Raw genomic sequence first — 12,274 nt, 5'->3', positions numbered from 1 at the left:
ACGGGTAGAGGGAGTAGAAGGAAAGAGAAGTAAAGAGAGAGGAACCCGAACCCGTGTTACAATGGTGCACAGCGGTGGTTTCAACAATTTTGTTTGAAATTGTTGAAAGGCTCACGCGTCTAGCCGTTCGAACACGTGCGCGGATGCTAAGGAGACAGCCGCGGGCCAGGATTAGCAGTGCGCCCCACAACAGTGCGTTTGAGTGGGGATTGGCGAATCTTGGGTCATGCGGGCTGATATGATTAAGGTTTAGTTAGTAAGATTAGGCTGTTAAAATTAGATTTATTGAAAAGGAGACCGCTCCGAGTTGATTGGACTGGGTACCATACTCGACCCATTGCAATTAATTCAGAGGTGTTGGGAGCCGCCATACTCTCAACAGCAGTTCCTTGAGGGCTGTCGGGGGCGGATATATCTGTGGGACGCCAGTAGATAGTCCGAGGGCGTTATTAGACGACCCAAAACGCTAGGAAAAACGTAATCCGTGAAGGGCGTTGCGGCCTCCGAGGGACGGACTAGTAACCTACCTAGCAGCGATTCAACAACTAAGTGATCGCACACTTAGTGGAGGTTGAGTCGTCCCTAGTCATAATTGTTGCTGAAAGCTGCGTGTCGCTCTGTTGGAACCTAGATGGTGTGGCCTCTAGGCTAGGTGTGGTACGGCGAGCCGGTAGGAACAATTATAAGATTAAGTCGAGTGCATTTTTGAATTAAGTATACTTCAATTTATAAAGTAATTTCCGTTTATTTTCATTGTTCTAGAGATTATTTTTTTTTCCCTTACATTCAATCCCCGGTTAAAAAATTTTTTATCAAAGTGTTTAGCATTTTCTTGCATATTAGGCTAAGTGCGTACATTAAGTTTGGCTATTCCCTGTTGTATTAGTCTAAGTCAGAGGCGTTGTTGCTAGTGTAGTTAATCCTCTGGACTTAGGGCTATTGGTCGGTCACTATAGTAAGTGAAGGAGTTTAAGGGATAGTAAGTTGCGTGTAAATGCTTAATAGAGTCCGTGGTATATTTTTAAGTATTTTGGGATAAGTTTTCGGCTAAGTCGATGTCGGAAAGTCGTTAACTGTAATTAATTGGTATTCGTGGGTCACGTGTATGATCTGGGCGTCATTAGGATTCTCCAGTCGATGCGTGTGATATTTTCTAGTTTTTACCAGTAAGACGGTAGAATTGTGTTTGTAGACTTAGAATTCTGTTTTCAGTAGAAACATAGGTGGAAAATTTTCTAAGTCCAGCTTGGGCTAGAATCTGACTTTTTGGCGGAAATTCTAATTTTCAGGTTTCGTGTATATCCTAGAGTCAGTATTACTCTCTAGTGTGCGCAAGGGACGTAATTCTGTTCGTAAAACATTAAACAGTGATAATTACATTTTTGCCGAATTTAGTTATTTTTCGAGAAAATCGTGTTGTAATTTTGTCAGAGTCCATGGGAGGTGAAAATCTCGGATTTTGACGAAAAATCGAATTAGTGAGTGTTGAAACTGCCCGAAGTGTCAGTATTGTTCTGCATACAACGTCAGTAGTAAATAATAATGTATTTATATCTGGAAACGAGAAACCCAAATTTTTGTGAATTAAAGGAGTTTTGTGATATTTGGGGTGATAGAAATTTTTTTCCCTCGGAGTCAGAAAAATTGGCAGAGTCCAGCAATTGAGTAAAAACGCAGTTTTTGAAAAAAATTCAATTTTTAGTAAGCATTTATAGGTCCTGGGTGTCTATATTAATCGCTAGAGCGGTTTATTAACGTAAAACTAGTTATTTTCCTTCAAAACAAAAATTTTGATTTTTCAGCGTTTAAGCGAAAAAGCGCGGGACTTAGTTTTTTCAGCGCAGCTGGTCCCGCTCCATCAGTCATCAGGGGCCACGCTGCTCACTTCAAGCGCGCTTAGTATTCAAGTACAGTAAATATTCTTTATTACTCCATCACGAGTGCTGCGCGTTAGTTGCGTTATCATTTAAATTGTTTTATATAAATTAGATTCTTTAATTTTTTTAACGTAAAGGACTTAGGTTTCAGCAATAGAACTGTGGAATATTTCACGGTCAGACACGAGTGCGGGGCAGACACTCATTCATTGGATTCACTTCAGCGATTCTCTCGATAAATCGGTGTATTTCCTACTTTGGGGATTTAGTAGTTGTTTCTTGGAAAAGAGTTGCGATTTTTTTTTTATTATTATTTGTGTAAGATCACGGTTGTAGTGAGTCCGGGTCGAGGGTGTACTAAAGGGTAGTTTAGAAGAGACGTGGCACACCAGGAATCACAGAAAATGTTTAACCCAGATAATGACCAGTCAGTGGGGACAAGTGGAAGTGTAGAGGACAGCACCTCTTCCGACACCACTGGGGACCACCTAGGTACACCTCACCCGTCACTACAACAACCCCAACCCCATCCTCAATTCCCATACCAACCCCATCCTCAATTCCCATACCAACCCCATCCTCAGTTCCCATACCAACCCTTCCCCCAACCCCAGGCCACTCCATACCCATTCCCACCCCAGGCCACCCCATACCCATACCCATTCCCACCCCAGGCCACCCCATACCCATACCCATTCCAACCCCAGGCCACCCCATACCCATACCCATTCCAGCCCCAGGCCACCCCATACCCACCCCAACCTCAATCCACACCCCAGCCTGAGGTCACCCACACCATACCTCAACCCCAACCTCAATCCACACCCCAACCCCAGGCCACCCACACCATACCTCAACCCCAACCCCAGGCCGCCACAGCCTTAGACAGGCAGATGCGCACGGAGACGCCGGGCACTCAGTTGTCGCCATACGTAGAGGCGTTAAGTAAAGGCGAGGGAGCCAAGCCGAGGAACTGTGGCGCGGGTTCATCAGGCGGGAAGCAGCCCTCAGCTGCAAGTTCGAGCCACCCTGCGCGGGGTACCAACAGAGATCCGCGGAGGTGTTACTCCTGCTGGAAGCGCGGGCATATACAGAGGGATTGCGAAGTCACTCCTACGAAAGCATGAAAGCAGGCTCCTAGTGATGGTAGGCCTACTTTTGAGGTGAAAGTGGAAGGTGTGAGATTGACAGCTTTTGTTGATACAGGAAGCCAGGCAACGGTAATTAAAAAGTCAGCCTTCAGCAATTTTAAGTATGCACGTCTTCAACGTTGCGCAAAGACATTAACAGCAGTCAATGGGGAAAAGATTGAGATCGTAGGTCAAGGTACAGTTAATTTTGAGATTGATGGGGAATTGCAGCCTCACACATGTACGATCGTAGAGAACCTTGATTTTCCTGGTCACATCTTAATGGGAACTGATTTTCTGTCGCGATTTGATTATTCCTTGTCTGCTCAAAAAGGGGCTAGGAACTGCAGGTTGCAGTTGGGACAGACTTCCTACCCAGTGGAGATGATCGACCATCCCCCAGTTGTAGCTTCAATTAAGAGGAAGCTGAAATATAATGCGCACTATCCAAAATTGATTTTTAAGTCTCTTCCAGACACAGTTAAGAGGTCATGCGCATTGCATGCATTGACCAAACAGAGTTGCCCACCACATTCTGTTAAATTTATTAAAGTAGCCGTGGGACGTCACATACAACCAGGTACCACCCTTCAGGTGGCTGGGAGATGTGATAGTTTATTAATTCCTCATCACTTAGTTGTAGTGCTCGATAAAGGTGCACTCATTCCAGTTGTTAATCTTTCACATAAGACTTTTCGCTTCAGGGCAGGTGATAGGGTATCTCAGGGAACCATGGTGGAGGACACAGAAATCTTTCACCATGAGTCAGCTGAGACGCCAGCCGTCACTGCACAATGTAGTGCACTGAATATGTTGAACACTAAAACACCAGCCAAAGTACAGTACGAGACGAGAAATGTTGCACAGAATGTAGAGGAAGTGGAAAAATTAATTTCAGCACTTGATTTGCAACATGTTGCACAGGCGGATAGGAAGGCACTGAGAGGAGTTTTACGAAAATTCCCGAAATTGTTTGCGACAGAGGATGACCAGATTGGTCTTCTTGATAAGATCGAGCACACCATTCCAACTGGTGACCATTTGCCTGTGTACACAAGACAGTGGAGGTTGCCGGAACAGGCAAAGAACATTATCAGGGAGGAGTGCCAGAAAATGTTGAGACAGGGCGTGATAGAGCCTAGTACGTCACCGTGGCTCTCTCCTGTTGTGCTAGTTCGGAAACCGGACGGTAGTTATCGTTTCTGTGTTGACTACCGGAAGATGAACGAATTAACTAAGGGTGATGTGTATCCGTTGCCCCGAATACAGGAGATAATAGATCAATTTGGTGCTGCTAAGTATTTCTCAACTCTTGACGCAAAATCGGCGTATTGGGCGATTCCGGTGGCAGAACAGGATAGGGAAAAAACAGCATTCTCGGATGGTAGGCACACTTATCAATTCCGTAGGATGCCGTTTGGTTTAAAGACAGCGCCTTCGTCGTTTCAGAGGGCCATCAACTTTATCCTTAGTCCGGTACTGGGTAGGCATTCTTTAGCGTACCTGGATGATGTTGTGATATATTCCAGGACGTTTGAGGAACACCTACAGGACTCGACTGAGACTTTGAAGTTGTTAGATCAGGCAGGTTTCAGGCTGAATGTTCTGAAGTGCACCCAGGCGGCTCAGAAATTCAAATTTCTGGGGTTCCAGGTGTGCCCGGACGGTATCCGACCTGACCCAGATTCTTGCCGCGCCATTGCTGACATGCCTACTCCAAGGACAGCAAAGGACGTGCGTAGGTTTTTGGGGGCGGCCGGATATTTTCGTCGTCATATTGAAGGTTTCGCTTGCATTTCAGCACCCCTGACTGATCTGACAAAGAAAAATGCGAAGTTTGTGTGGAAATCTGAACATGACGAGGCCTATCGCAAACTGAAAGACCAACTAATCACGACACCGGTATTGGCTATTCCTGATTTTGAGAAAGAGTGGGAAGTGCACACTGACGCCAGCGGTATTGCTATTGGCGGGTGCTTAATTCAGCGAGACGCAGATAATTTACCCCATCCAGTAGCCTATTTCAGTAGGAAGGTCAAAGGACCTGAAGTTCGTTATTCAGCTACGGATCGGGAGGCACTGGCAGTAGTAGAATCAGTTAGGTATTTCGAGCCTTACCTATTTCAGCGGCATTTTGTAATCTACACAGACCATCGAGCATTAACACACATATTTAAAAAGCGAACGAAATGCCCACGAATGTCACGCTGGTCTCACGAACTTTCGGCCCACTCATTCCAGATCTTGTACAAGCCTGGTCCAGCACATGTTGTGCCAGATACGTGTTACGGTGCCCTCTCCTATTTCTTTCGTTTGCCGGCTTAAAGAGTCATATCAGCTCTCCCTACTGATTCTCTGAGGTTCAGGGAGTCTAATGATATATGTGGCGACCAGACCGGCTGCCATTTAATGGAAGGAGGTTATATTATAAGTTGTAAATAAAGGAAAATTGGCGCCCTGTTATAAAATGAAACAGTATCCCCTGCGGCAGATATGACCTTTTGGAAGGGAGACAAGCCGATCGCGGATTGGCCGACGTAGGTCGCGGGCGACAAATCAGGGCCCGCCATGACGTCACCGAGTGCCCCGGGCGGCGCCAACGTCAGAGTTGTACTGACCGTGGAAGCGACAGGACGCGCCTCGGTCGGCTCTCAGGGATTGGAGGCTCTGCAAGCCTTGTTCAGTGGATTGAGCTGGCTGTCGCAGTCATCCCAGTTATTGGAGACCTTGCGCTTCTGGGAAGCCAAAGAGGAACCAAGTTCAGTGAGCAGAGAAGTGCCAAACTTGGAAAACAGTCGGCGACGACGCTGGGCGGCGCCGCTGGCTGGACGTTGAGGTCTGGAAGGTGGGCGAGCAAGCCCTGCTGTGACTGGGGTCACATCCACTGAGAATCTTGGAAGGTCGACACAGTGCCTAGGACAAGGAGCGACGCCCTGTGGGAGAGGCGAGTGTGGGGGAAAGATAGTGATTAGCTCAGCGCCCATCGATGAAACAGGATTGGGGCAGCTGAATCTCAGGGATTGGAACGGCGACGACGCGAATGCTTCACGACACCTGAGGACCTGTGGAACGCCCTGGATCGTCGAGGATCGACCCAAGGAAGCGTGGGAACCTCACACCATCGAGGGACAGGCGTCGTGAGCCAGGAGTGTAAGGTAGATCAGTTTTCCCTCCCATTACCCCTTGTATGAGTAGGCTAGTTAGGCCACAATATTTGCTTGTGTATGTGGCAGCAAGACTTTATTACTTTAATAGTAGAATAGGCTGCAAGGCAGCTTGTGTCCAGGACTGTCAGAGAGGACAGTGTGGATGGATGGCAGGACAGTGAAGAAGAAGTGCCGACGTGGTGAAGAGGCCCTCCTGTGAGAGTGTGAGACTCCTGTCTTCCTGCCCAAGTGAAGGAGTGTTGGAGGTCGTGGGAGAAGAGGCTGACGATCTCCAGACTCATTATCCATATTCCATATTCATGTATTACTTGTGATTGTGTGTGTGTGTTCATGTAATTTGCGTCAGTAAATCCACACATTTTATTACTGTGTTTGAGTGTGCCTCCATTTGTGATATTTCTCTATGAGCATACATTTCTGGCTACAAACGATATATGATACACCCACTGAACTGCATTGCTGGGGTGCAGATATAATAACCCAGCTGGCGACCTTGCTAAGAGGAAGATAGAGAAGACAGGCGGGAAAGGAGTTCCTGCAACCTTTTTTTTTGTCTGGCAGGCAAGACTCAGGGAGGTTATGGTTATAGGTAAGCCTGAGTCTTCCTTCACTCCCCCACGGGTCTAGGCCGGAACTGTTAACAGCAGTTTCCCCGTGGTTGACTGAAGGGCTTCCAGGGTGAATCAGTGGCACCCCTTTTGGTGGAAGCAAAGACCTGCGGAGGTGGGCATCGTTGGTCCTATCTTGTGTGACCAAGGAGACTCCGGTGAATCCAGGGAGTCGGAGGGGCTGAGTATTTGGGCCCTTTGAGCCCCTAGCAGTTAAGTGTTAGCAGAGCCCCGGACCGCCCACCCCCACGTGACATACGCTAAGTAGAAATATAGCGGCAGTACAGATTAATGAAAATATTGAAACCATTCCATCGGATAAAATGAGAGAATACCAGATGAACGAGCCGAGATGGAAAGAAATTATTGAGTATTTAGAAGGAGGAAAATACCCGAAAAAGAAAAAGAACTTACCTATACATGATTTTGAGATGAAACAGGGCGTCCTGTATTATGTTAATAGCCAGAATGATAGGGCAGTATTTCAGCTAGTTATTCCGGACGCGTTGCGGTCATCAGCGTTAAAGCTTGCGCATGCTTCAAAAATTGCAGGGCATCCGGGAATCTTTAAAACGCACTTAAAAGCAAAGTCTCTATTTTATTTTCCAGGATTACTTTCTGAGGTAATCAATTTCGTGAAGTCGTGCCCTCGTTGCCAGAGGAGGAAAGGCACCCTTAAGGTACAAGCCCCACTTCAGGAATTTCCTGAAATTTGTGAACCGTTAGATCGTGTGGGGGCCGATCTGATTGATTTACACCACAGTCATTCAGGTAACAGATATGTGTTGGTGCTAGTTGACCATCTGTCTAGATACACTACACTAGTTGCATTACCTCAGAAGGATTCTCGTACGGTTGCAGATGCGTTCTTGCGTAGGTTCGTTACTGTATTCGGACCTCCTAAAGTTTTAGTCTCTGACCGGGGTCAAGAATTCAATGGGAATATATTTAGAGAAGTTTGTAAGATTTTAGAGACAACTTCGGCTTTTACAACGGCCTACCACCCACAAGCAAACGGAATGACGGAACGGACTAATCGTTCAGTCAAGGATATGCTTGCAATCCTTGCTGAACATGATGCAAACACCTGGGATGAACACCTACCCTATGTTCAGTTCGCCTTGAATACTGCCATCCACCAATCAATTAACACCCAACCACTTCAATTGTTTACTGGTAATTCATGCAATTTCCCCTCAGGTCTGCTTAACAGACATAATGTTGCATACGGGGAGGACTATCCTTCAGAGGTCCTTGGAAAAATGAGAAATGCATGGAATATTGCAGCTGAAGCGTCCAAGAAGGCACGGACTCGGTATGCTCATTTTTATGACAAGAAAGTGCGCCCTCTTGAGTTGAAGGAAGGGAGCCTCGTACTGAGAGTGAATGAGGCTGCGCCCGCCAATCAGAGCAGGAAACTAGCTCCGAGGTGGCGAGGACCATATAGAGTAATTAAAAGGGCGGGGCCAGTTAATCTTGTTATAAAAGGAGTGTTCGAGGACCAGGTGGAAAGGACAATTCACGTAAATAAATTGAAACAATATCATGCTAGAGAGGAATTAGAACTGCCTTCAGCGGGTCTAGTTCCTGACTCAGCAGTGCGGACTCATGGCTTCACCGACGAGTCAGAAGATGAGGATGACCCTCTGTCATCGCTCATCAGTAGTCAGGTGCAGTCTCGCCACCCTATGGTGACGAGATCTCGCGCTGTACAGTAAAGTAACTTCCTTGGTTAGTATAATTTAGTATTCATTAGATTTTCCTGTAAAGGCAATGAGATGTACTATGTCTATACTTGACTCAGGTAGCAACTTTTACCGTGCTCTGGGGTTCCACCTCCACCAAACCCAGAGTATATCTATGCTTCCGCTGTGTTGTGTCTGTCTGTTCCCAGGTCTGATTGGTACACCGACCCAGTTGTTCCAGCCACACGTGAACCCTTGTCTGTAAAGACCGAGGGGGGAGGCACGTTACACAAAGCCCTCCCCCCACCAGACCCAGTAACCCATACATCAGTTACTGTGGGGATGAGTGACTGTCCAAGAGTCACCCGGCCGACGCCTCGCGTCACTAACGAGGTTGTCAGGGCCAGCGAGCTGTCCACATTATAGCAGTCACCGGAGGTGCCATACAACGCCGGGGTAGCCGTCTCGAGATCACCACTACCCACCTGCTGCGTCATCAAGACTGCAGCCATTCCAGCAGTGTTGGAGGAGAGGTCAAGAAATGGAAAGCACGTAGCAGTACTCAAGAATTTCGCCGGAAGATTAATGATTACGTCATCTGAAGTAACAAGAAAGCGGAAGTAAGGCGGTCACAGGAGGAAGGCACGGTTTCCCTACAGAGTACCGGGACTCGCCAATAGAAGGTCGCAAAATTGTCTCCTTTGGGCCTAAAGTCGGCGGTACGAGGGTATACACAGTTGGTGTTTACGGCCTAGTAACCTGGTGACATCAAGAAACGCCTGAGATGACGTGAGCAATGATGGAAGACGAGATTCACCTGTTCTGCAAACAAGCAACCCACCTCTACGACCTTCTGACACCACTCCTGCTAAGAGACACCGTTGGTACATCCAGTCCTGCTCTGCTGTGGTCATCTGCGACAAGTTTAACATCAAGACTGCTGTGTGAATTGGGATTGATACGAAGGCGTGTGGACTGTCGAGAGCAAGATTAATGGCCTAAGTAACAGTATTCTACAGCTGTCACTTGGCACTCAGCTCTACTACACTCTGTCGTCATTCAGGAGTACCGGATGGGAGTACAAGAGGACCAGGTATTGATGTCTACACATGAGAAGAAGCAAGATCGACACCGTCATCGTCAGCGACTACATTCAGCATCCAGCAGCATCGATTTTTTTTTTTTTCTCGTTTACTCAATATGAACAATTGATACAAACAACAAAGTTGGCTCTGAACATCTGTGTAAAGAACATCTGGACACTTTTGTTTAAATGTTGAAAAACAGATTTAGAATCAATACTTTATAAATGTTGAAAAACAGATTTAAAATAATAATTCTGGTATAATATATGAATTTTACTCTATAAATTGGTCAGTAATCAAAATCGAAGCCCCTGTGTAATTGTCTCAGCCCAGAACAAACGGTTATGGAAAATTATGTTGTGCTATTTTTTTCAGAATGTTTGAACACAGGAGAGGCGGACCAATATAAACATTGACACTTCTAGTGAGTGAGAATACTTGGCTGTACAGTCAGCCGAAACCTGTGATATAGTATAGGAATTTTTTATTTTTAGATACATGTAATAAACGTTAGGTGTGTTCCTTAACATGTCAAGGTTGACATTGATGGGGAGTGGTTAGTACACGGATGTGTACCTGATAGTTCCGTAGTACGCTCCCGGATGACTGAAAGTTCAGTCTGAAGTTATAACTTTAATGTTTGTTTGAGCACGGTGTGGCCGGCTCTAGAGGACACATGAACTTGGCTAGTGAAGAGCCAAGAGAGTTTAATAGCTAGTTTTTGATGGTAGAGTAGGGACATGTTATTTAGCTATGTCAGTAAGGATAGGATGTATGTTTCTTGATGTTAGAGGATTGCTGTCAGTTGACAGCTGAGAAATTTATGAAATATGAACATGGTTATTATGATGTTGGACTATTATTTGTCAAATTTTATTAGTTAGGTTAGCTTTTGGTTGTGGCATGAGTTGAATTGTGGGTTTGGATACTAAACCTCGTGATTTTTTAACAAATTAACAAGGTTTACTAAGTGCTTCCCAATCTTCAGTCACCATGGTTCACTTCATCTCAGGCGGGTCTTGATGACACCAGACAACTAGACCGTAAACACCATGCGTGTATACCCTTGTACAGTTAACCTCGGGCCGAGGGAGGCTGTGGCCCGCTTCTATGGCGAGTAGACTGTACTCTGTAGGGAGCCCGTGTCGTTCATCTAGTGTCCGCCTCGTTCCGCTTGCGTTACAATAGACGACGTAACCATGGATCCAACGACGAGAATAATTAGTACTGCTACATGCTGGCTCCCTCTTCGGTTTTTCCACAATTACTTCCGGTCTGCTTGCAGTCTTGACGACGCAGCTGGTGGGTGGTGATGTAACAAACTAGGCTGTTGTAAGAATTATCCAGAGTGGTTTATCGACAAAAGAGAATGGGAAGCTGAGCCCGCATGGTGACCTGACCCCCAGGGGAATTCGCGGTGGAAATAACCGACGCTTTGTTCATAGCTGCGTATAATGAATCATCCTATAGTATTCAGTAATTTAGAGAAATTAGCCTTTATTCATTTTGTATTAAAATTGTATTGTATAATAGTACTGGGTACAACATCAAGAGTATTCTAATTATTGAGTTTAAGTCACCATCAGTGACGTCACGAATCAGATCTAACTTGTAAGGCGGAGTGACCGGCGGTCATAGGTCAGCAGGGTTGACATGTCTAATATTTCTCAAAGTTCAATTAACCATTTTGGGGATCGGGAACAGCTCTGCCGTTAGATGTTTGTGTAATTTAATTTCAGTAAAATAATTCAACCAGTCTGGATCAATTCAGTACAAACAGAGGTTAATTGTTATAACTTAAACCTTGCTAGTAACTGGGTAGAACTTTGACTAGGCGGAAGGATACAATACTCTGTCTGGGGTAGACCAGACAAGGAAGAGATCAGTGTGGAAACGGGAGCAGCTGGGATAAGAGGTCAAACATCTTACCTCTCCCCAAGACCAGCCCAACATCTAGAGCTGGTCGCCCAAGGTATAGTTGCTATTGTTAATTATAGGGATAGTCTTCTCATTTGCCACTCAGGTCAAGTAGGGAGTGTTAAAGTGACAGGGAGTGAACATATTTAGATTTTTGTTTTAGTTTTCTTTTAATAAATTAAGTTAATAATTTGCATTTTTATTGTTTCCATGTGTTTTATGTGTATACTTGTCCTGGTCACGTGGTCCACACGAGGCAGAGTTGCATTGGGCGCCGATTCTAACATCGGATCGGAATTCATCATCCCCATCTAATTAATTCCACACTCAAGTTTCCGAGGTTATAAACTACTAGTGGGGATCAAACCCCAAGGTTGATTAATTAGCGTGATTGGTCCAGACCTCGATCATTGCTCTGTGTAGCTGGTCTGGTGGTGGCAGCGTAGAGGCGACTCTAGGGTTTTGCTCAGAGCCTAGGTCACGTCATACTGGGTGTAGAATCCTAAGTCGGTCAATCGTCTTAGGACCACGTGGCGTGGAGTTGGCTTTGGTAAAAGTTTTGGAGTCCCTTGGTAGAGAATAAAAGTAAGAATACGGGTAGAGGGAGTAGAAGGAAAGAGAAGTAAAGAGAGAGAAACCCGAACCCGTGTTACAGTGAGGACGTCGTGACAACCACCCACGATGGTGTAAAACGTTGACATCTGGTGACTGCATCCTTGTAGACAACATACTGAGCCAAGACAACCTCGTTAGTGACGTGAGGTGTCGGCTGGGTGACTGGTGTATTGTCACTAACCCTAAATAA

Source organism: Procambarus clarkii, chromosome 38 (genome assembly GCF_040958095.1).
Source record: "Procambarus clarkii isolate CNS0578487 chromosome 38, FALCON_Pclarkii_2.0, whole genome shotgun sequence".
NCBI lineage: Eukaryota > Metazoa > Arthropoda > Malacostraca > Decapoda > Cambaridae > Procambarus > Procambarus clarkii.
This window is presented reverse-complemented; position numbering follows the sequence as displayed.